This window comes from Prionailurus bengalensis, chromosome F2 (assembly GCF_016509475.1).
Source record: "Prionailurus bengalensis isolate Pbe53 chromosome F2, Fcat_Pben_1.1_paternal_pri, whole genome shotgun sequence".
Classification (NCBI taxonomy): Eukaryota; Metazoa; Chordata; class Mammalia; order Carnivora; family Felidae; genus Prionailurus; species Prionailurus bengalensis.
The window spans coordinates 57,629,985-57,655,820 of record NC_057353.1 but is presented as its reverse complement, the minus strand read 5'-3'; the positions used below and the strand labels follow the sequence as shown (position 1 = coordinate 57,655,820).

General features: G+C 35.7%; 1 protein-coding gene across 1 annotated transcript in view; it reads left to right on the top strand.

The window, feature by feature from the left end:
• CSMD3 (CUB and Sushi multiple domains 3) overlaps positions 1-25,836 on the top strand; it is a 1,274,540-nt gene that overhangs the window by 708,269 nt on the left and 540,435 nt on the right. The window lies entirely within an intron of this gene.

Genomic DNA, 25,836 nt, shown 5'->3' with positions numbered 1-25,836 from the left:
TTTTGTTAGCCTCTTTTCTAGGTTATAAAATAGGTAATAATTCCAAAACATATATTCATATGTGTTTTATTAAAAAAAACCTTTTTTTGGTATATATTAATTCCAAGGAGTACATTTTTTTTCTCTCTCTGCCTGCAGCTGCTTTTCTGTTTGCTGAACAATCCTTCCACTTTTTTTTCCCCTACTAACTGAGCTACTCTAGGCTTTAATGAACCTTATCTCTTCCAATTCTGTATAGTGCTATAGGTTTGGACTGAACTAATCAGAATTCCCTTTGATATGGTTATCGGTCCAGGAACTGGGGCAATTGATATAGATTCTGGGTGAAAGAAAATCTCTTTTCTGAGATTGTGAACTCTAAGGATCAGTTAACTTGCACTAGTGGGGGTCAACTTTTGTTACCTTATGTCAATAACTTGCCTACAGAGACAAAGCAGAATCTACAAATGGAAAGAATGAAAACTGTATTGTGGGCATAACTGAAACACCTAAACACCTGAAGGGAATGCTAGATCTTCGTTTATCCAATCTTGTGATTATAAACTTCTCCTCGTTTAAGCTGAGGCTAGTTCAATTTTTATCACTTATAACGAAATGGGCCTTGATTGACACACTGTCATTTCCTTGCTGTTTAATCATTCAACATAGAAAAAAGGGAAGATGTATATTACAATCCAGTGTTTTCAGAATTGAATATATTTCTTTATTTTTACAACATAGTTGCTAGGAAAACCATTACGAATGGATCTAAGAGGGTATCTACTCATTGAAAGTAATAGTTGAGTAAATAATATTCAATATTCTTTGCTGTTTTGGGAATGGAAACAAAGAAATATTAGAGTTTTGTAATTACCTTCTACTAACAATATGCGTCCATAGGGGGAAAAATTCTTCATTAATCTTAGCATCTATGCCTTAATGCCATTATTTATGAACTGAGTTTTGGTCCCAGTTTGTTTTGTCCTCAAGTCATTAGGCCCATCATGAGATTGCTGAGATGTTTTGACATGATTAATTTGACACAAAGAGATATATTGCTTAGTTATCACTGAAATAATTTTATGGGGATAATGGAAAAATTGTGTAAAATATTTTTGATTATTTTTTTATTAAAGTATAATTGACCTACAATGTTATATTAGTTTCAGGTGTACAACATATTGATTCAACAATTCTATACATAGCTCAATGCCCACAGTAAGCGTAGTTGCCATCTGTCACCAAACAACATTATTATATTATTGATATATTCCTTATGATGTAGTTTTCATCTCTGTGACTTATTAGTTGTATAACTGGAATTTTGTACCTCCAACTCCCCTTGATTTATTTAGCCCATCCCCCCACTCCCCTCTGGCAACCAATAGTTTATTCTCTGTATTTAAGAATCTGTTTGTTTGTTTGGTTGGTTTGGTTTTAGATTCCACATATAAGTGAAATCATATGGCATTTGTCTTTGACTGATTTCACTTATCATAATACCCTCTAGGTCCATCTATATTCTCACACATGGAAAGATTTCATCTATTCATGTGATATATTCCTCTGTGTGTGTATGTATACACATCTTTTATATCTGTTCATCTATCGGTAGGTGCTTGACTTGGGTTGTCTATTGCAAATAATGTTGCGAAAAATGTAGGAGTGCATATATCATTTCAAATTGGTATTCCAGCTTTCTTAGGGTAAATACACAGCAGTGGACCATATAGTATTTCTGTTCTTAATTATTTGAAGAACCCCACCATACTGTTTTCCATAGTAGTTGTATCAGTTTACACTCCCACCAACAGTGCATGAGAGTTTTCTTTTCTCTACATCATCACTCACAATTGTTATTTCTTGTATTTTTTATACTAGTCATTCTGACTGGCATGAGATATTTCATTGTGATTTACATTGACATTTCCCTGATGATTAGTGACGTTGAATATCTTCTTCTATGTCTATGGGCCATCTATTTATTTCTTTAGAAAAATATCTATTTAGGTCCTCTACCCATTATTTTTTAATGTTTATTTATTTTTGAAGGAGAGAGAGAGAGAGAACAGGGGAGGGACAGAGAGAGGGAGACACAGAATCCAAAGTAGGCTCCAGGCTCCAACCTCTCAGCACAAAGCCTCATACGGGGCTTGACATGGGCTCCAACTCATGAGCAGTGAGATCATGACCTGAACCAAAGTCCAACGCTTAACTGACTGAGCCACCCAGGCGCCCTGGTCCTCTACCCATTTTTTATTCAATATATGAAGTTTATTGTCAAATTGGTTACCATACAACACCCAGTGCTCATACCAAAAGGTGCCCTCCTCAGTACCCATCACCCACCCTCCCCTCCCTCCCACCCCCCATCAATCCTCACTTTGTTCTCAGTTTTTAAGAGTCTCTTACGCTTTGGCTCTCTCCCACTCTAACCTCTTTTTTTTTTCCTTCCCCTCCCCCATGGGTTTCTGTTAAGTTTCTCAGGATCCACATAAGAGTGAAACCATATGGTATCTGTCTTTCTCTGTATGGCTTATTTCACTTAGCATCACACTCTCCAGTTCCATCCACGTTGCTACAAAGCGCCATATTTCATTCTTTCTCATTGCCACGTAGAATTCCATTGTGTATATAAACCACAATTTCTTTATGCATTCATCAGTTGATGGACATTTAGACTCTTGCCATAATTTGGCTATTGTTGAGAGTGCTGCTATAAACATTGGGGTACAAGTGCCCCTATGCATCAGTACTCCTGTATCCCTTGGGTAAATTCCTAGCAGTGCTATTCCTGGGTCATAGGGTAGGTCTATTTTTAACTTTTTGAGGAACCTCCACACTGTTTTCCAGAGTGGCTGCACCAATTTGCATTCCCACCAACAGTGCAAGAGGGTTCCCGTTTCTCCACATCCTCTCCAGCATCTATAGTCTCCTGATTTGTTCATTTTGGCCAGTCTGACTGGCGTGAGGTGATATCTGAGTGTGGTGTTGATTTTTATTTCCCTGATGAGGAGCGATGTTGAGCATCTTTTCATGTGCCTGTTGGCCATCCAGGTGTCTTCTTTAGAGAAGTGTCTATTCATGTTTTCTGCCCATTTCTTCACTGGGTTATTTGTTTTTTGGGTGGGGAGTTTGGTGAGCTCTTGATAGATTTTGGATACTAGCCCTTTGTCTGATATGTCATTTGCAAATATCTTTTCCCATTCCGTTGGTTGCCTTTTAGTTTTGTTGGTTGTTTCCTTCGCTGTGCAGAAGCTTTTTATCTTCATATGATCCCAGTAGTTCATTTTTGCTTTTAATTCCCTTGCCTTTGGGGGTGTGTCAAGTAAGAAATTGCTGTGGCTAAGGTCAGAGAGGTCTTTTCCTGCATTCTCCTCTAGGGTTTTGATGGTTTCCTGTCTCACATTTAGGTCCTTTATCCATTTTGAGTTTATTTTTGTGAATGGTGTGAGACAGTGGTCTAGTTTCAATCTTCTGCATGTTGCTGTCCATGCAGCAGCATTTGGTGCTGGTGTTCTCCCAGCACCATTTGTTAAAGAGACTGTCCTTTTTCCATTGGATATTCTTTCCTGCTTTGTCAAAGATTAGTTGGCCATACATTTGTGGGTCTAGTTCTGGGGTTTCTATTCTATTCCATTGCTCTATGTGTCTGTTTTTGTGGCAATACCATGCTGTCTTGATGATGACAGCTTTGCAGTAGAGGCTAAAGTCTGGGATTGTGATGTCTCCTGCTTTGGTCTTCTTCTTCAAAATTACTTTGGCTATTCGGGGCCTTTTGTGGTTCCATATGAATTTTAGGATTGCTTGTTCTAGTTTCGAGAAGAATGCTGGTGCAATTTTGATTGGGATTGCATTGAATATGTAGATAGCTTTGGGTAGTATTGACATTTTGACAATATTTATTCTTCCAATCCATGAGCATGGAATGTTTTTCCATTTCTTTATATCTTCTTCAATTTCCTTCATAAGCTTTCTATAGTTTTCAGCATACAGATCTTGTACATCTTTGGTTAGATTTATTCCTAGGTATTTGATGCTTCTTGGTGCAATTGTGAATGGGATCAGTTTCTTTATTTGTCTTTCTGTTGCTTCATTATTAGTGTATAAGAATGTAACTTATTTCTGTACATTGATTTTGTATCCTGCAACTTTGCTGAATTCCTGTATCAGTTCTAGCAGACTTCTGGTGGAGTCTGTTGGATTTTCCATGTATAATATCATGTCATCTGCAAAAAGTGAAAGCTTAACTTCATCTTTGCCAATTTCGATGCCTTTGATTTCCTTTTGTTGTCTGACTGCTGATGCTAGAACTTCCAACACTATGTTAAACAACAGCGGTAAGAGTGGACATCCCTGTCGTGTTCCTGATCTCAGAGAAAAAACTCTCAGTTTTTCCCCATTGAGGATGATGTAAGCTGTGGGCTCTTCATAAATGGCTTTTATATCTTTAAGTATGTTCCTTCAGTCCTGACTTCTCGAGGGTTTTTATTAAGAAAGCTTTCTGAATTTTGTCAAAAGCTTTTTCTGCATCAATTGACAGGATCATATGATTCTTATCTTTTCTTTTATTAATGTGATGTATCACGTTGATTGATTTGCAAATGTTGAACCAGCCCTGTATCCCAGGAATGAATCCCACTTGATCATGGTGAATAATTCTTTTAATATGCTGTTGAATTCGATTTGTTAGTATCTTATTGAGAATTTTTGCATCCATATTCATCAGGGATACTGCCCTGTAGTTCTCTTTTTTTCCTGGGTCTCTGTCTGGTTTAGGAATCAAAGTAATACTGGCTTCATAGAATGAGTCTGGAAGTATGCCTTCCCTTTCTATGTTTTGGAATAGCTTGAGAAGGATAGGTATTATCTCTGCTTTAAACGTCTGGTAGAACTCCCCTGGGAAGCCATCTGGTCCTGGACTCTTATTTGTTGGGAGATTTTTGATGACTGATTCAATTGCTTCACTAGTTATGGGTCTGTTCAAGCTTTCTCTTTCCTCCTGATTGAGTTTTGGAAGCGTGTGGGTGTTTAGGAATTTGTCCATTTCTTCCAGGTTGTCCAGTTTGTTGGCATATAATTTTTCATAGTAGTCCCTGATAATTGCTTGTATCTCTGAGGGATTGGTAGTAATAATTCCATTTTCATTCATGATTTTATCTATTTGGGTCATCTCCCTTTTCTTTTTGAGAAGCCTGCCTAGAGGTTTATCAATTTTTATTTTTTTTAAAAAAACTAACTCTTGGTTTCGTTGATCTGCTCTACAGTTCTTTTAGATTCTGTATTATTTACTTCTGTTCTGATCTTTATTATTTCTCTTCTTCTGCTGGGTTTGGGGTGTCTTTGCTGTTCTGCTTCAATTTCCTTTAGGTGTGCTGTTATATTTTGTATTTGGGATTTTTCTTGTTTCTTGAGATAGGCCTGGATTGCAATGTATTTTCCTCTCAGGACTGCCTTCGCTGCATCCCAAAGCATTTGGATTGTTGTATTTTCATTTTCATTTGTTTCCATATATTTTTTAATTTATTCTCTAATTGCCTGGTTGACCGATTCATTCTTTAGTAGGGTGTTCTTTAACCTCCATGCTTTTGGAGGTTTTCCAGACCTTTTCCTGTGGTTGATTTCAAGCTTCATAGCATTGTGGTCTGAAAGTATGCATGGTATGATTTCAATACTTGTATACTTATGAAGGGCTCTTTTGTGACCCAGTATGTGATCTATCTTGGAGAATGTTCCATGTGCACTCGAGAAGAAAGTATATTCTGTTGCTTTGGGATGCAGAGTTCTAAATATATCTGTCAAGTCCATCTGATCCAGTGTATCATTCAGGGCCCTTGTTTCTTTATTGACCATGTGTCTAGATGATCTATCCATTTCTTTAAGTGGAGTGTTAAAGTCCCCTGCAATTACCACATTCTTATCCATAAGGTTGCTTATGTTTGTGAGTAATTGTTTTATATATTTGGGGGCTCCGGTATTCGGCGCATAGACATTTATAATTGTTAGCTCTTCCTGATGGATAGACCCTGTGATTATTATATAATGCCCTTCTTCATCTCTTGTTACAGCCTTTAATTTAAAGTCTCATTTGTCTGATATAATATGGCTACTCCAGCTTTCTTTTGACTTCCAGTGGCATGATAAATAGTTCTCCATATTCTCATCCTCTCAATCTGAAGGTGTCCTCAGGTCTAAAATGAGTCTCTTGTAGACAGCAAATAGATGGGTCTTGTTTTTTTATCCATTCTGATACCCTATGTCTTTTGGTTGGTGCATTTAATCCATTTACATTCAGTGTTATTATAGAAAGATATGGGTTTAGAGTCATTGTGATGTCTGTAGGTTTCATGCTTTAGCAATGTCTCTGGTACTTTGTCTCACATGATCGCCCTTAGGATCTCTTGTAGGGCTGGTTTAGTGGTGACGAATTCCTTCAGTTTTTGTTTGTTTGGGAAGACCTTTATCTCTCCTTCTATTCCAAATGACAGACTTGCTGGATAAAGGATTCTTGGCTGCATATTTTTTCTGTTCATCACATTGAAGATCTCCTGCCATTCCTTTCTGGCCTGCTAAGTTTCAGTAGAGAGATTGGTCACAAGTCTTATAGGTCTCCCTTTATATGTTAGAGCACGTTTATCTCTAGCTGCTTTCAGAACTTTCTCTTTATCCTTGTATTTTGCCAGTCTCACTATGATATGTCGTGCAGAAGATCGATTCAAGTTACGTCTGAAGGGTGTTCTCTGTGCCTCTTGGATTTCAATGCCTTTTTCCTTCCCCAGATCCGAGAAGTTCTCAGCTATTATTTCTTCAAGTACATCTTCAGCACCTTTCCCTCTCTCTTCCTCCTCTGGAATACCAATTAGGCGTAGATTATTTCTCTTTAGTGCATCAGTTAGTTCTCTAATTTTCCCCTCAAACTCCTGGATTTTTTTATCTCTCTTTTTCTCAGCTTCTTCTTTTTCCATAATTTTATCTTCTAGTTCACCTATTCTCTCCTCTGCCTCTTCAATCCAAGCCGTAGTTGTCTCCATTTTATTTTGCAACTCATTGAGAGCATTTTTTAGCTCCTCCTGGCTGTTCCTTAGTCCCTTGATCTCTGTAGCAAGAGATTCTCTGCTGTCCTTTATACTGTTTTCAAGCCCAGGGATTAATTTTATGACAATTATTCTAAATTCACTTTCTGTTATATTGTTTAAATCATTTTTGATCAGTTAATTAGCTGTTGTTATTTCCTGGATGTTTTTCTGAGGGGAATTCTTCTGTTTTGTCATTTTGGATAGTCCCTGGAGTGGTGCAGAACTGTGGGGCATTTCCCCTGTACTATCTTGAATAACTTGCGTTGGTGGGCGGGCCACAGTCAGACCTGATGTCTGCCCCCAGCCCACTGCTGGGCCCATAGTCAGACTGGTGTGTACCTTCTCTTCCCCTCTCCTAGGGGCAGGATTCACTGTGGGGTGGCGTGGTCCGTCTGGGCTACTTGCACATTGCCAGGCTTGTGGTGTTGGGTTCTGGCGTATTAGCTGGGGTGGATCGGCAGGGTGCACAGGGGCGGGAGGGGCAGGCTCAGCTTGCTTTTCCTTTGGAGATCCGCTTCGTGAAGGGCCTTGCTGCACAGGGAGGGAGTCAGACCCGCAGGAGGGATGGATCCGCAAAAGCACAGCTTTGGGTGTTTGCCCGGTGCAAGCAATTCCCTGGCAGGAACTGGTTCCCTTTGGGATTTTGGCGTGGGGATGTGTGAGGGAGATGGCGCTGGCCAGCGCCTTTGTTCCCCACCAAGTTGAGCTCTGCCCTCGAGGCTCAACAACTCTCCCTCCCGTTGTCCTCCAGCCCTCCCGTTCTCTGAGCAGAGCTGTCAGCTTATAACCTTCCAGATGTCAAGTCCCTCTTGCTGTTGGAACACACTCTGTCCTCCCCTCCACTTTTGCCAGCCAGACTCGGGGGCTCTACTTGGCCAGAGGGCCGCCCCTCCTCCCCGGCTCCCTCCCACCAGTCCATGGAGCGCTTACCGTCTCGCCGCCCTTCCTATCCTCTGCCGTGGGCCTCTTGGCTGTGCTTGGCTCTGGAGACTCCGTTCTGCTAGTCTTCTGGTGGTTTTCTGGGTTATTTAGGCAGGTGTAGATGGAATCTAAGTGATCAACAGTACGTGCAGTGAGCCCACCGTCCTCCTACGCCGCCATCTTCCCATGATCTCCCTCTACCCATTTTTTAATGGGATTGCTTGTTTGTATTTTGGTGTTGAGTTGTATAGATTCTTTATATACTTTGGGTATTAACCCATTAGCAGATATATTACTTGCAAATATCTTCTCCCATTGAGAAAATTGCCTTTTATTTCTGTTGATGTTTTCCTTTGCTGTGCAAAATGTTTTTACTTTTGATATCCTCCCAATACATTATTTTTGCTTTTGTTTCCCTTTCCTGAAGATATATATCCTTAAATATGTCACTAAGAGATTACTTCTGTGTTTGCTTGTAGGAGTTTTTAAAAAATGTTTATTTAACTTATTTTGAGAAAGACAGAGTGCCAGAGAGAGAGCAGAGAAGGAGCAAAGGGAGAGGGAGAGATGGAATCCCAAGCAGGTTCTCTGCTGTCCGTGCAGAGCCCAATGCAGGGCTCAAATCCACAAACCATAAGATCGTGACCTGAGCCAAAGTCAAGAGTCAGACGCTGAACCAACTGAGCCACCCAGGCACCCCTTGCTTTTAGGAATTTTATAGTTTGAGGTCTCACATTTAGGTCTTTAATTCATTTTGTATTTATTTTTGTGTATTGTGTAAGAAAGTGGTCCAGTCTCATTCTTTTGCAAGCTCTCCCGTTTTCCCTGCACCATTTATTAAAAAAGACTATCTTTTTAGCATTGTATAATCTTGCCTCTTTGTCATAGATTAGTTGACCATATAAGTGCGGGTTTAATTGTGGTCTGTCTATACTGTTCCTTGATCTATGTGTCTCTTTTTGTGTCTGTACTATACTGTTTTGATTACTATAATTTGTAACATATCTTGATATCTGGGTTTGTGATACCTCCAGCTTTGCTCTTTTCCAAAATGGTTTTAGCTATTCAAGGTCATTTTATATATAAATGGAACTGAAACAGTTGGATAGTCACATGCAAAACAAAACAAACAAAACAAAACAAAACTTTAAACCTTATTTTTTACACAATATACAAAAGTTAACTTGAAATGGATTATAGACCTAAATATAAAAGCTAAGCTATAAAACTTTTGGAAGAAAACATAGAAGTAAAACATAAATTATCTTGGTTTAGAGTGACTATTGTGAGTAGACCAAAAGCATGCTATGTGTTATGGACTAAATATTTGTGTCCTCACAAAACTTATATGCCAAAGGCCTAACCCCAATATGATGGTATTTGGAGGTGGGGCTTTAGGGAGGTGATTAGGTTGAGATGAGCTCATGGGGATGAGACCTTCATGATGAGATTAGTATCCATAAAGAATAAACATTGCAGAGCTGGCTCTCTCTTTCCAAGCACTTGCAGAGAGAAGACTTTGTGACCACACAGAGAGAAGGAAGCAGCTGTATGTAAGCCAGGATGAGACTCCCCACCAGAACCTGATGATGCTGGCACTGTGGTCTTGGAATCTTAATATCTGAAACCATGAGAAAAACATTTCTGTTGCTTAAGTCACCCAGTTTATGGTATGTTTTAATGGCATCCCAAGCCAAGAAGACATTAAAGAAGAGAATAATTGATAGATTGAACTTCATCAAAATTAAAAACATTTGGTCACCAAAAGGAGCTTATGAAGAATAAAATCAAACTACAGACTAGAAGGAAATAATTGCAAATATATATGTATAAGGGACCTATGTCCAGAATATATAATGAATTTTGAGAATTCAATAATAGAATGAATAGAATAATCCAATTTAAAATGAGTTAAAAATTTTGACCAGACACTTGAACAATGAAGATAAGAGATGATAGATAGATAGACAGACAGACAGACAGACAGATATGGGTAAAAAACTTCGCAAAACTGCTCACCATCACTATTATTAAGGCTCTGCAAGTTAAAACCATGAGGAGATACCAAATGGCCACTAGAATGGGGAAGATTAAAAAGCATTGCCTTTGAGAATGTAGAGCAGAGGGAGTCTCATACACTGTTGGTAGAAAAGTAAAATGGTATAACCATTTTTAAAATATTTGGAGGGGTGCCTGGGTGACTCAGTTGAGTGTCTGACTTCAGCTCAGGTCATGATCTCATGGATTGTTGGTTTGAGCCCTGTGTCAGGCTCTGTGCTGACAGCTCAGAGCCTGGAGCCTGCTTTGGATTCTGTGACTCCCTCTCTATCTGCCCCTCCCCCTCTTACACTCTGTCTCTCTCTCTCAAAAATAAGTAAACAGAAAAAAGAAAATAAGACTTACTTCCTAAAAAAAAAATTTGGAGAGTTCATTGAAGTTAAATTTGTGCTTACCATACAGTCCCACCATTTCACTCCTAGGCATTTTTCCGATAGAAATGGAAACAAGTATCTATACAAATTCTTGTACAAGAAATACACATAACAAATTATGTTTAAAATCTCCCCAAAGTAGACACAACCCAAGTATCCATCCATGGGTAAGTATATAAACAAAATGTATGTCCCCACAATGGAATACTACTCATCAATAAAAAAGTGAAAACTATTAATACATACAACAATTTGAATGAAAATCAAAATCATTATCCTCAATCAGGAAAAAAAAAAAGAAAAATTCCAAACAAGAAAACATACCTGTTGTGTGAATCTACTTATATAAAATTCTAGAAAATGCAGGGGTGCCTGGGTGGCTCAGTTGGTTGAGAGTCCGACTTCAGCTCAGGTCATGATCTCACAGCTCGTGAGTTCGAGCCCTGCGTCGGGCTCTGTGCTGACAGCTCAGAGCCTGAAGCCAGCTTCGGATTCTGTGTCTCCCTCTCTCTGCCCCTAACCCACTTGCATTCTGTTTCTGTGTCTCTCAAAAATAAATAAACATTAAAAATTTTTTTTTTAATCTAGAAAATGCTAACTAAAATTTACAGTAACGGAAGGCAGATTATTTCTTTTTTTTTTGGTTACTGAAGTAAAAAGAAGGATGGCTTGCTAAGGGTGGGTAATAGAATTAGACTCTGGGGATGATAGAGATATTCATTGTCTTGACTATGGTGATAGTTTCATTAGTTTCACGTATGTTAAAATTCATCAAACTGTACCATTTACATTGGGCAGCTTATCGTTTATCAATTATACCTTCATGACACTGTAAACAAATTTCTGTGTCAACATTATCAAGTATGGGGTACCTGGGTGGCACAGTCGGTAAGCGTCCGACTCTTGATCCCAGCTCAGTTCATAATCTCATGGGTTCGTGAGTTTGAGCCCTGCATAGGGCTGTGCACTGATGGCATGGGGATGGCTTGGGATTCTGTCTTTCTTTCTCTCTGTCCCTCCCCTACTTGTGCTCTTTCTCCATCTCTCTCAAAATAAATAAGTTAACTTAAAAAATGTCCTTTAGAAACTGAAATAAAATAGCCATTTGCACCTATGTGGATGGAACCAGAGGATATTATGCTAAGCAAAATTAGAGAAAGAGAAATATATGTCTTCAGTCATAGGAGAAATTTAAGATACAAAACAGATGAACATAAGGGAAAAGAAGCAGAAATAATATAAAAACAGGGAGGAGGACAAAACATAAGAGACTCTTAAATAGAACAAACAGGTTTGCTGGAGTGGTTGTGGGAGGGGGGATGGGCGAAGTGGGTAAGGGGCCTTAAGGAATCTACTTCTGAAATCATTGTGGCACTGTATGCTAACTTGGAAATTAATTAATTAATTAAAATAAAATACATAAAATAAAATTATCAAATTATTTTTCAAAATGAACACTAACATAAGCCATGCTATTTTTAATTGTATTTTTTTCAGAGAGATGAGAAAAACATTATAAGTGAAATGTTTCAACAAGTTTCTCAGGTTTTATTTAAATTCCAGTTAGTTAACATACAGTATCGTATCAGTGTATAATTTAGTGATTTATCACTTACAGCAACAATTTTTGACAACAAGGCAAACATAATGTTTTATTTATAATCATTTTAAGTAGAAAAGAATGATATATTCTCAGAATATATTTTTTTGAGTGCTGATGTGGTTAGTATACTTTGCAAAATTTTTTTGTAGGTCACATCTATTGCAAACAACAGTGTCATTGATATAATAGAGATTATGATAACAAAATTTTATAACCAAACAACAAATGAAATGCTTATAATTGCATTCACTCTTCATTTTTTTTTTAACACTCTTAGGCTTATGCAAGGTAGTATCATGTGAGTACTCATTGTAATAAACCACATGTTTCTCAATTCTGGCAGTACGTGCCTAAGAAAATTTGACTTATTCTTGTAGGAAACTGAGGCTTATTGAAACTGGAAACAACCTTCTTTTTCTCCACTTATATGAGCTTTCTTTTCATTTTTACTCCATTTATATATGTTTTTTAAATCTCCTTATTAGGATATTTCTCCAGATTTACCATTTGTAGAATGCCAGAATTAAGCCTTGCTGTATTTCTGATTAGAGTCGGTTAAAAAAGACTGTTCCCCATATAATATATTTAGAGAGTGGGGAAATATCTGGTAAAATAATTAATTATGTGTGTACATTTTTGTCCGTTTAGTCAGTACATTTAAACAGAGATCCTGCATAGTCCATTACCCCACAGTGCTGATCACAATTCAAATGAATGGCTCAGCAAATATATCAAATTGTATTCTGCAAAAGAGCTCATTGAGATTAGTGTAAAACCAAAGTGAAAGAATTACTATATTATTCATACTTGATTTGTAAATTTTTAATTCTAAAAATATGTTTTAAAGCAGAAAACATAATAGTAAATAAAGATATTTCAAGACTTTTTTGGAATTTATGAATCTCCTAAATCTTCCATGTTTCTTAGATTTCTAGGGACAGAAAACCAGATTAATGAACTAAAATTCTGTAAAGCATAGGTATATCATTATTTCATTTTACAAATGTTTTCTATTTCTCCATATCCTGTCTTTTAACTCAAGTGAATTCAATTTAATGAGGTCAAAATCACCTATAGAACATACTTAGATGATGATTTAATATTCTCTTTAAAAAGCATACTGTCGGGTTGCCTGGGTGGCTCAGTTGGTTGAGCATCCAACTTCGGCTCAGGTCATGATCTCATGGTTTGTGAGTTTGAGCCCTGCGTGGGGTCGGGCTTTGTGCTGACAGCTCAGAGCCCAGAGCCTGCTTCGGATTCTGTCTCCTTCTCTCTCTGCCCCTCCCCACTTGTGCTCTGTCTTTCTGTCTCTCAAAAATAAATAAATGTAAAAAAATTTAAAAAAATAAAAAGCATACTGTCAATAATGAAAACAATGTTTAATTATTTTGAAAATAAAGCTGAAATTTCTAGTTTCTTAGGAAATAATTTGTCATATATTAACATAATATTAGAGCGTTATAAAGTTATATTTCAATGTTTGTACAAATAGATTGGAGTTTAAATTTATTCATGTAAATAACTATTTGCCTCTAGGGCATGCCATGTTCATTACTGATTCAATATTTGCTGAAAGGACAGTTTGCATATCTTTACAATAGGAGATTGGACTAAATCATCTCTGCATTTCTTTTGAGTTCTAACATTCTCTTATCTGATAAATTAAATATTGATATATTCATTGTACTGTCCAAGAAAATTATACTCGATATCCATTCACTGTAGTAAACTAATATAACTTTAGTGGGTTGTTTTTGGTGTAAATTCAGAATAAATCTCTCCCTCAGAATTTACTCCAGATTTAATACTTTACTATCAGGTAGTGGTCTGTCAGTACTGAACCAGTGAGCCTGCTTGAATTTTCCCATAACTTGGTCTTTTGAGATATCTCTTCTTTTTATATCATTTTTATTTTCTTTGTTGAAATCTTATAACTTGTAAAAAGTGGTTTCTCTTTTCTAAAAAAAAATACAAAGTCACACCTATTGTGTGTGGGATTTTCATGATAACATATCAATCTGCTTCTCAGAATAAAGAGGGCTTTTAAGCATGATTTATGAATACTTTTATGTTAGAATAAAATTTATAATTTTTGTTCTTGCTATTTGTTAGCTTAAAGGATTTTTAAATTTTATTTTAATTTACATTCAATATATCAGTTTCCTTCACAAAACTTCTCCTGCTCATAAAATATCAAATTTGACTTTGTTTATCCCGATCTGCTGTGAGAACTAAGCCCTTTGTTTCTACACCCCCAGAATGAGAATGAGTGGCAGTAGAACAGCAAAAGTAATGTCAATTTTGAAATATTCATGGAGTTTTGACTATGTGCCAGGCATTGTGGAAAGGACACGGTACATGGCAAAAAATGAGAGAATTAGTCACCGATTTCAGTTTAGTGGGACAAAGGCTGACACTTAACAAAAGAAAGAAATTGCAAATATAATAAGTGCTGAGAATGAAAAATGGAATGTGCTTCTTGGAGACAAAACATTTAATGCAGGCTTCAGGGAGGAGGAGAAAGATGGTAACTTAGACTGAGACCTGAGGCTGTATTAGGAGTTATGAAGGCTGGAAGCTGGGCAACATGACCAGCATGTGCAGACGATAAGTTCTTTTTGAGGAGCAGATAGAATTCCAGGATGTAAGACAAGAATGGAAAGAGAGGTACCTGCGAGTAGTGCTAGAAGATGCTGAAGATATAGGAAAAACATGTCATGCTTTGGTACAGGAGCCATTGTATGAATCCCATTTTCCCTATGGAAGCAAGTAATCACTCCACCAGCTTCCAAGTAAATACGTTTCTCAATTTTTCTTTCAGGACAAGCACTAGTATTTATTTAAAAACACTGAATCATAGAATATTCAAAGTGGAAGAGACTTTTGAGGAAAGTGAATCAAATATACTCATTTTTTCTAGTATAAGAAAATTGAGGCCCATAGTCACTCTCGTACCTGAGACCAAAATGGAACCTTGAGCTATTGCTTCTGATAGGGTCATTTTCCATTGTGCTGCATAGCTTCACACTGCATTTCTCCATGAATCCAATAATCACTTAATTTTAAATGTGGAAAATGCATTTAAGTCAATGTGAAGAATCAATGCAAGTAGAAGAAACATTGGAGCCTAAAATGTCATTTCTTATCTGCTATAAGCAGAAGGTAAGATGTGAGAAATGTGAGTTATTTAGATTTTTAGAACTTGATTTTTAATGGCAGAGGAGAACACAGTTTTTCTTCATTTGATTTTATAAAATCCCAATGTTATTTTTGTTTATCTCAACTGAGAAATCTTGATAGTTTTTATTCAGAATTTTGGAATAGGGCCAATATGACTATGTGCAAAGAGGTACATCTTTATATAAATGGCTTGATTTCTAAATGTGGTACTGTATCATTTGATGAACACAATGATGATTATAGTCACCCCCAAACTCAGTAGCTTACACCATTTTTTTTCCAAAACAATTATTTTTTATTTTTGCAAGTCGGCTGAATGTGGGCTGATCTAGACTGAATTTGACTCCATGAGTCATTAATTCTTCTGGGACCAGTGAACTAAACCAGATATGGTCTTTTGATAAATTCAAAAATGCATAGAATAAAAATTCAACAATCCAGACATTTAAAAAACTCTGCTAGCATCTTGTTAAAGTCCATTGACCAAGTCAAATGACATTGGCAAACCCAGATTTGAGGCAGGTAAGAGGATTCTGCTCCCTTCCCCTCCCCTCTTCAAAAAGAAAAGTGGGATAAGAGAGTAAATATTTTTAAATAATCTAATTTGCCACAAGTGCAGCCATCATAATAATGAAAAGCATTGGTTGAGCTACTACTGAGATCAATATTATAGATACTTAGCCTTCAAGAGTACAGGCTACTTTGGAATAAAATCACATAGCCTAACTGTTGTAGTGATCTAAACAAGATCATGGAGAACTAGGCTAAGGGGATAACTTCTAAAAGAGAAAGGAAAAGACAAAGTGGGGATTAAAGAGTTCTTTCCAAAAAAGGAAAAAGAGGACTCAGACACAACTTGGTGACAATAAATAAAAAAGGTATAGTAAGGAGATATATATAGAGATGGAAATGTTCATAGTAGTCAAAACCTGCAGAATCCTTTTTTTTGGCCAAGAAATACATTTCAGTGCTACTGTGTATATCCTTCCTTATTGTAAATATCAAGAATGTTTACAGAATTTAAATATTTAACTCCTACAGTATATTCATTTCATATAGAGTTTTAACAATAACATAAGAGGGATTGGAGCATGTGTAAAATTTTTAACAAGGCTATCTATTGAAAGAAACAATAGAAATATTTTGGTAAAATATACCAAATGAAAGTTGATCATCAGGGCATTTCCCACATTTAATAATAAGGTGATATCATTCAGGTGTTAAGAACATGGACTTTGACTCAAACATGGCCTATGTATTCAGCTCCGTTGCTTGCTCATTGGAGATATTTGGCAAGTATCTTAAGCTTTTGATACCTCTGTAATCATCTATAAAATGTGAAGAATGGTAGTTTTTACTTTACTGGAATGTTGTGAGAATTAATGAAAGAATGCATTCAAAGTCTTAATAAGCCTTATATTTTTACTATTATTCATACATAGAATACATACCTATTATGCAGCTACATATAATTTTATATAAAGATTTTATCATTTCACAATATGTGAATTATTCAAAAACTTCTCTATCATATTCTGGGAAATGCAAACTTATTTTGTATTCAAATAAATAGGTAGAATAACATTTTAATGCGAACAAGTAGAATTTGAAATTAAAAACACATTACCACTTATATTAACACCCCCTAAAATTGTATACTTTTGTGGAAGTCTAACAGAATCTATATAATACCTATATGAGAAAAATTATAAAACTCTGATGAAAGATATCAAAGAAGAACTAAATAAATGGAGAGATAGCCCATGTTCATGAATACAGAGACTCAATATTTTCAAGATGTCAGGTCTTCCCAACTTGTTCTATAGATTCACCACAATACCAGTCCAAATTTGAACAAGTTATATTGTAGATATCAACAAACTGATTCAAAAGTTTATATGGAGAGTGAGAGAACTCAAAATATCCAGCTAAGTATTGTAGAAGAACAAAGTAGGAGGACTGACACTACCTGACTATAAAGTCACAATAATCAAGACAGTGTGGTACTGTTGAAAATAAACAGATAGATCAATGGAACGGAATAAACAGCCCAGAAAATAGACCCATGTAGGTAGTCAACTGATCTGTGCAAAGCAGCACAGGTAATACAATAGACCAAAGATAGTTTTTACAACAAATTGTTCTGAAACAATTGGACCTCCAAATGTAAAAATAAACAAATCAAGGCACACACTTTACATATTTCACAGAAATTAACTCTAAGTGAGTCATAGATCTGAACATAAAATGCAACACTGTAGAACTTCTGGAAGATAACATCAGGAGAAGTTCTAGATGACTTTGAGTATGGCAATGACTTTTTGGACACAACACCAAAGGAATAATCCATGAAAGAAGTAATTGATAAGCTGAACTTCATTAAAATTAAAATTTGTCCTCTGCAAAAGACAAAGTACAGAGAATAAGAAGATGAACTAAAGAATGGTAGGAAACGTTTGCAAAAAAAACACACCTGATAAAGGATCGTTAATCAAAATATACAAAATGTCCTTAAAACTAAACAATAAGGTAATGAACATCTTAATTTAAAAATAGTAAAAGATATGAACAGACGCATCACCAGAAAAGATATATAGAGTGAAAATAAGCAAATGAAAATATGCTTCACATCATATGTAATCAGGGAATTGCAAATTAAAACATCCACTACACCCCTATCAGAATGGCTAAAATCCCAATCACAGCACCAAATGATGGTGAGGATGTGGAACTACAGGAACTCTTAATTGCTGGTGGGAGTGTAAAATGGTAAAACTATGGAAGACAACTGGCAGCTTCTTATAAAACTGAACATGCTCTTGTTATACAATCTAGCAATAATACTCCTTAGTATTCAACTAAATGAATTGAAAACCTATGTCCACATTAATAGTGCACATGTATATTTATAGTAGTTTTATTTGCAATTACCAAAAGTTGCAGTAACTAAGATGGCCATTCAGTAGATGAATAAATAAATAATCTGTGATATATCCAGAATAAATGAGCTATCAAACCATGAAAAAATATGGAGGAGACTTAAATGCATATTAGATAAGTGAAAAAGGCCAATCTAAAAAGGCAAGATATTGTATGATTCCAACTATATGACATTCTGGAAGAGGCAGACTATGGAGACAGTAAAAAGATCGGTGGTGGCCAGGAGTTAGGGCACAGGTTGGGATGAAGAGGAATAATGCAGAGAATTTTTAGGGCAGTAAATCTATTCTGTATGGAACTACAATGGTGAATACGTGTTATTATACCCTTGTCAAGACCCATAGAGTGTGCAACACCAAGAGTGAACCCTAATGTATATTAAAAACTTTGGAAGATGATGTGTCTGTCATTCTTCAGTTGCAACAAATGTACCATTATGTTGTAAGAACCAAAAGTGAGGGAGGTATGTGTGTGTGTGTGTGTGTGTGTGTGTGTGTGTGTGTGGAGAGAATATAAGGGAACTCTCTGTATTTTCTGCTCAAATTTACTGTTAACCAAAAACTTCTCCAAAAAGGAAAAATTATTAATTAAAAAATTAAAAATTAAAAGCAGAACCTGATAGTACTCCCAAAGATACCTAAGTATTTTTTAAATTATAGTGTTTTATATTAATAGAAGTATATTTGAAAGCTTCAAGTGGTTACTCCCACTGATCTATTTAATATGGTTTTCTGGTTTAGCCTACTACTCAACTTCCATGGCTGTTCTCCGGGCTAGAAAAAATAAATAAAGGAAGGAAGGCAGGAAGGACAGAAGGAAAGCACCAACATTCTGAGAGCATCAGTAAACAACATAGGCTGGCCAGTACCCCAAACTGTCATTCATCTTGATTGTGCCTTCACAGCATTTCAGACTACATTAAGTTTATTTCAGAGGAAAAACTTTGACTCAAACTGACTTGCAAAAACCACTCAAAATAAAAGTATTATCATTTTCTGCTTGATATATTTCTGGTAGCAATAAGGAAATAGAATATTTTCTCTCTCTTTTAACTCAATTGTGAAGCCAAGTATAGTGGTCACCAAGTTGGGGCATTTTCAAAGAAGTTCCTCAGATGGAAGAAAATTTATTTTCTTATGTTTTTTGAAAAACAATACACACTTGGATTAAATTATCTTTTTATAAATATCTTGCTTTATACTTTTTAAAATAATCATGTTGTCTATATTTCCTGCCAATTTTTATGGTTCATAAAAAATCATCAGCAACAAATATTTATTAAGTGCCAATCTGTATATGAATTTAAGATATATTTAATGGATGTCCTGAACAGAATGAAATGACTCATATACTTATACAAATTCAAACAACACATATACTGTAAAATCAAGTGTAAAATAGAAAATTACACTGGCAGCCAATATCTGTTTACATCAGGCATATTTTTTTTCCCTCTTCATGGTTTGTGTGCTGTGAAATTATGTGGGAAGGGAAATTGCATCTTGCTTCTACTTAAGTAAAGAACCTGACAAAGCCTGGGAAAGTTTTCTGAATTTTTGCACATATTTAAAAAGATGTTGCATGATCATGATATTTGCATGTCTTATATTTTGGGGCATAGCGTCTTCCAAATTTCATTAGAAAAAAATGTATAACCTCCTGAAAATCTGATTCTTTGAGCTTAAAAGAAGAAAATGAAAGTGGAAAAATAAAATGCCAATAAATGTGCAAAATCTGTCCACGTGCTAAATTATCAGACCCAAAGCCACAGTTATGTTTAGGATCCTTTTACATAACAGGTTGGAAGGTCAATAAAAATGTAGGATGAGATTTGAAATAAATTAAATTACATTCTTATCATCAGTCTTTACACCAGTGAATCAAATAAAGATTCTTACCCAAGGGCATATTTCTCAAACAGTCATGTAGAATTAGCAGACAAAGACTTCTGAGGGAAATGTAATGAAACAATATAATATTCATTGCTTTAGGTCTGGTGCATAATTTTTTAATATTAATTTAAATGTTCACTAACATTCAAGAATATATAATAGGATTTTTGGTCAAGCTCCCATATCTCAAATCTGCGTACAATGTGTTTTAAAGCAATTTTCCCATCTGAGGAAAGATCACCTTTAGATATGCAGATAGAAGTTCAAGATCCAACAAGATGGAATATTGCAAGACACCCTATAAAATATGCCTTCTATAATGAGATTTGGACCTAGACTAGATGATGGGATTTAGACAACAACATAGCAAAAGTCAATGAAAACAAATCAATTATATCTTTCTGGATGGTTTAAGTTCTCATTAGCTAAGTCTTAGACAATTTGTTTTCTGTTTATAAGGTTATGATTTATGTTCCAAAGAAAAGAATTTGGCATCAGTAATATTCTATGACTTGTCTTTGGTAATTGTATAGAATGGAATCAGAGGGGAAAAGTGAATTAAGAAACTATTTTAATCATCCAGCCTAAACCCAACATAAGGGCAGTTGAGAAGACAACTTAAAAGACACCCTTAAAAGACAAAATTGACCATCCCTAGAATCCAAACAGATATTGTGAGAGCAGTGTTGAAGTAGAGGGGACAGCCAAAGATAATGTCCAGGTTTCTGCTTGAGTTGGAGTGGACAGCTGTGACTTTAAGGAAATATTTTGTAGGGAAAGAAAAGCAGATGTGAAAGTAGGGAAGTAAAACAGATTTAGGCTTCACCCATTTAATTTCATTGCAAGATATCAAATTGAAGCTGTTAATATACAACTAGAATTCAACAAGGAGATCTGAGCTTTTTATTCAGCAATCTTGTATGGTATGGGGACTCTAGTGGGAAGATTTGAAGAACAAGTCATTTCCAGCTAAAATGTGGTGATTGGAAGGTATGGTGGTAAGCTATAGAATAACCTCCACAGTTCAGAGATGTGATACACATCTGAAATAAAAATATTTGTAGATTTGGTGGCTGTTAGGTAACTGGAAGACTCAGCAATGCATCCAGATGTCCCTGAGAAAATTATAAGACATCAAGTCAAATGCGTAAATGGAGAACGGTTGGTCATGAGCAGGGAGAGACATACTGACATATATCAGCAGTAAATGTGCAATAATGGGTGTAAATGCAAATGTGTTTATAGGTATGGAGTGGAGGGAAGAATCAAGAAGTATCCATTTTCATAGCTGATGATCCCAATTTTCTTTTAAATAGAAAACAAGGTGTGCTTAGAATGTTTACGGTAAGCAGACTAGGAGTTATGGAGGGTAGGGAGATGGATGTAATTGGTGTAGCCTCATAACACCTTAGGTCCAAAGGTAGCAAGAAAAACTGTCTTGTTTCTCTGGGGAAGTTCAATCTAATTTCTCCCTTTGTTGTTGTTGTTGTTGTTGCTGTTGCGTTCTCCCTACTTTGGTAGAAAATGCGATATATTATTGTTCTATTCATGGTCCCGCCATTATTTTAATATTAGCTCTAAAATTAAAATATGAATTTCTCATGATCACTTATTTTCCAAAATTCTCCTTGTTATCTCTCAGTTAGACAAAGATCCTACCCTAGTGAATTCTTTAGAAGGACGTATGTGTACAATATTATAACAGTTCGTCATGTTCAAGACTGGTTTTTTTATACCTGTTTTACTCAGAAGACATCCTAGGTGGACATTATATCCTGTGAGTGCATTTTATTCCTATAAGTTTCTTAAAAATACTGTTACCTTACTTTGCATGTTGTTTTGGACAAGTCCAATACAAATCTAATTCCTGTCCCTTTGTGAATTATTCCAACTTTTGTCTTGGAAGCCTGAAGGATTTTGTTTTACTTTGCTTGTTTGTTTAACTGAAAGATTCATTAGAATTTATCTCAGAGGTGATTGTACCAGATCAGCTTTCTCTGGCACCCAGTACTTCCATTCAAGTCTAGACTTGAAGCTTCTGTTGCTGCTGTTGTTGTTGATTTAAATTCCAGTTAACATACAATGTAATATTAGTTTCAAGTGTACAGTATAATGATTCAACACTTCCAGACAATACCCAGTGCTCAGCACAGCAAGCGTACTCCTTAATCACCATCACCTCTTTCACCCATCCCCCCACCATCTGCCCTTTGGTAACAATCGGTTCATTCTCTATAGTTAGGAGTTAAGAGTCTGTTTCTTGTTTTGCCTCTCTCTCTCTCTCTCTCTCTCGCTTTCCCTTTGCTCACTTGTTTTGTTTCTTAAGTTCCATATATGAGTGAAATCATATGGTATTTGCCTTTCTCTGACTGACTTATTTCACTTAGCATAATACTCTCTAGCTCCACCCGTGTCATTGCAAATGGCACGATTTCATTCTTCCTAATGGCTGAGTAATATTCCATTGTATGTATGTATATATATGGATACACACATACAAACACACACATATACCATTTATTTATACATTCATCAGTTTTGGACACTTGGACTGTTTCCATAATTTGATGGTTGTAGATAATGGTGCTGTAAACATTGAAGTGCATGTATGCCTTTGAATTAGTATTTTTGTATCCTTTGGGTAAATACCTAGCAGTACAATTTCTGGATAGTAGGATAGTTCTATTTCTAACACTTTGAGGAAACTATACTGTTTTCTAGAGTGGCTGCATCAGTTTGCATTCCCACCAACAGTGCAGAGGGTTCCCCTTTCTCCACATCCTCGCCAACAACTGTTGTTTCTTAGGTTATTGATTTTAGGCCATTCTGATAGGTGTGAGGTGATATTTCATTGTAGTTTTGATTTGAATTTCCCTGATGATGAGTGACGTTGACCATCTTTTCATATGTCTGTTGGCCATCTGTATTTCTTCTTTGTAAAAATGTCTATTCATGCTTTCTGCCCATTTTGAATTGGATTATTCATTCTTTGGGTGTCGAGTTTTATAAATTCTCTGTATATTTTGGATACTAACTCTTCATCAGGTATGTCATTAGAAAACATCTCCCATTCTGTAAGTTGCCTTTTAGTTTTGTTGATTGTTTTCTTCATGTGCATAAGCTTTTTATTTTGATGAAGTCCCAGGGGGTTATTTTTGCTTTTATTTCCCTTGCCTCAGGAGACATATCAAGATAGAAATTGTTCTGGCCGACGTCAAAGAAGTTGCTGCTTGTGTTCTCCTCTAGGATTTTTATGGCTTCCTGTTTCACATTTAGGTCTTTAATCTATTTTGAATTTATGTCTGTGTGTGGTGTAGGAAACTGGCCCAGTTTCATTCCTTTGTATGTTGCTGTCCAGTTTTTCCAACATCATTTGTTAAAGAGACTTTTTCCCATTGGATATTCTTTTCTGTTTTGTCACCCATGTGACTGTGGGTTCATTTCTAGGTTTTCTATTCTGTTCTATTGACCTAGGTGTCTATTTCAGGGCCAGTCCCATATTGTTTTGATCACTATAGTTTGTAATAAACTTGAAGTCTGGAATTGTAATACCTGCAACTTTGCTTTCCTTTTTCAAGATTGCTTTGGCTATTCAGAGTCTTTTGTGCTTCCATACAAATTTTAGGATTGTTTGTGCTAGCTCTGTGAAAAATGCTGTTGGTATTTTGCTAAGAATTGCATTCAATGCATAGATTGCTTTGTTTATTATTGACATTTTAACAATATTTGTTTTTCCCATCAATGGGCATGGAATATCTTTCCATTTCTTTTGTCATCTTTAATTTCTTCCATTAGTGTTTTATAGGTACAGGTCTTCCAATTCTTTGGTTGGGTTTATTCCTAGATTTCTTATTATTTTTGGTGCAATTGTAAATGGGATTGAGTCCTTAATTTCTCTTTCTGCTGCTTCATTATTTGTGTACATAAATGCAACAGATTTGTAAAGATCTGTGCACTGATTTTGTGTCCTGTGAGGCTTCTTTTATCTTAGGAAATTTTCTTAAATTATACATGTGAATATTAGTTTTATTGTACTGTTTTTATTTTCTTCTTTGGGGTTACTACATTAACTTATGTTACTTACCTGTCTTCTATTTCAGCTGCTTTCTCTGATCCTTTTTATTTCTTCTTTATCTCATTATTCATTCTCTTGGGTTTTTCTTTTTCCCATTTTATTTCATATATTTGAAAAAATTATATTTGAATGTTTCTCCCTTTGGCACTTTATAATCTATCTTCACTTGTATCATAATTTTATCATTTTCTTCTTTCTCATTCCTCAGTGAAATCTTTTGTTTCATTATAACCTGTTTTATGTCCATTTACAGTCCAATTTATATTTCTGATTCAAGGAGATTTTTATATCCCTAGTTGCTTGTTGGCATATGTTTAATTTAGCTTGGGGTGTTGTATTACAATTTTATTTAACTCCATGGTATTTCAGGTGAAAATTTTTATCATCAGAAACGTGTTGACTCCCATTTCTTATTTATCACAGTAGTTTCATATAAATATGGTTGGCTTTTTCCTATTCCTATTCATTTTATGGAGAGCATTCCTTGTTTGAGAATGCCCTCTTCACCTTTTGGGATGAGCACTGGGTGTTGTATGGAAACCAATTTGACAATAAACTTCATATATTGAAAAAATAAAAAAAAGAGAATGCCCTCTTCTTTCCTCTTTAGAGTTTTTTTTTAAATAGGTTATGTTGAAGAGAGTAAGAGAAGGGTTGACATGTCTTGTTTTTCTCTTGTTTCTTTGGCATTCCTCATTTTTCCCCATTTTCTATTATCTTCCATCACTGCCTCATTTCCCATAAGTACTACCCTTTCAAAATATATGTTTATCTGCTTCAGAATTAATGCTCTCTGAGACTGCTAATTCTAGCTCCATATATTTTAAATCCCCTGCATTTACTTATTGTTGTGAACCACAACAGTCAGTCTCAGTACCATGTTTAATGTTGGCACTTAATATTTGACTTTATGGGATGATTTTTGTCTTTGCTTTGTTATGTCCTCTATGCCTTCTACTCGACTTTCTCAGTCCACCTCCACATTCCCCTCCTATGCTTTATATGCACACTCATGCAGGTAGACTCTGTAGGGTTTTGTTTTTCTCTTCTTAGAAACAAGCAGGGGGTGTAGTATGCTGAAGATATAGGGCATGCATGGTTTTGTTTTCATCATCGGTTATTTTTATAGTTTTTAAGGGTATTATAAGAGAGGTTCAGAATGAGGCAGCCACCATTTTTCTCAGACATGATCATATAACATTGACATTTAGAGTGACATAAATTTTATAATTAATTCATCAGTTTAAAAACCCTAGTTCACAGATGACAAAACAGGACCACAGAGAATACAAGTAAGCTGCTGAGAGCCAAATGGCTGTTTCAGGTAGGAAATAACTGAATTCTGGGTTTCCAGTCTTTTCTCAATAATTGTGTTCCTTCTAAAAATTAAATGCAAATCAACAAATTTGGCTTCTGATATTTATACCTAAAATGATGAATGATCAAGATTATAACTGAGTAATAAAATAATGATGGATATTTTGAACTGGTTAAGTGCATATTTTCAGTACATTTTACAATGAGCAAGGTAACACCCATTGAACCTGAAATATGATTTACTCGAAGGAGCTGAGATTTTCTTTTCCTTTCTTTTCTTTTTAGTGCACCTGAAATATGTAGAAAATTGAAAGATAGATTGCTTTGTATTTCAATGATATTTGCAATAATTTGAAAACTTACAACTGTGCTTCAATGCTAAGTTATTATTAATAAAACTGTCTCCTTCACTTCACTATTT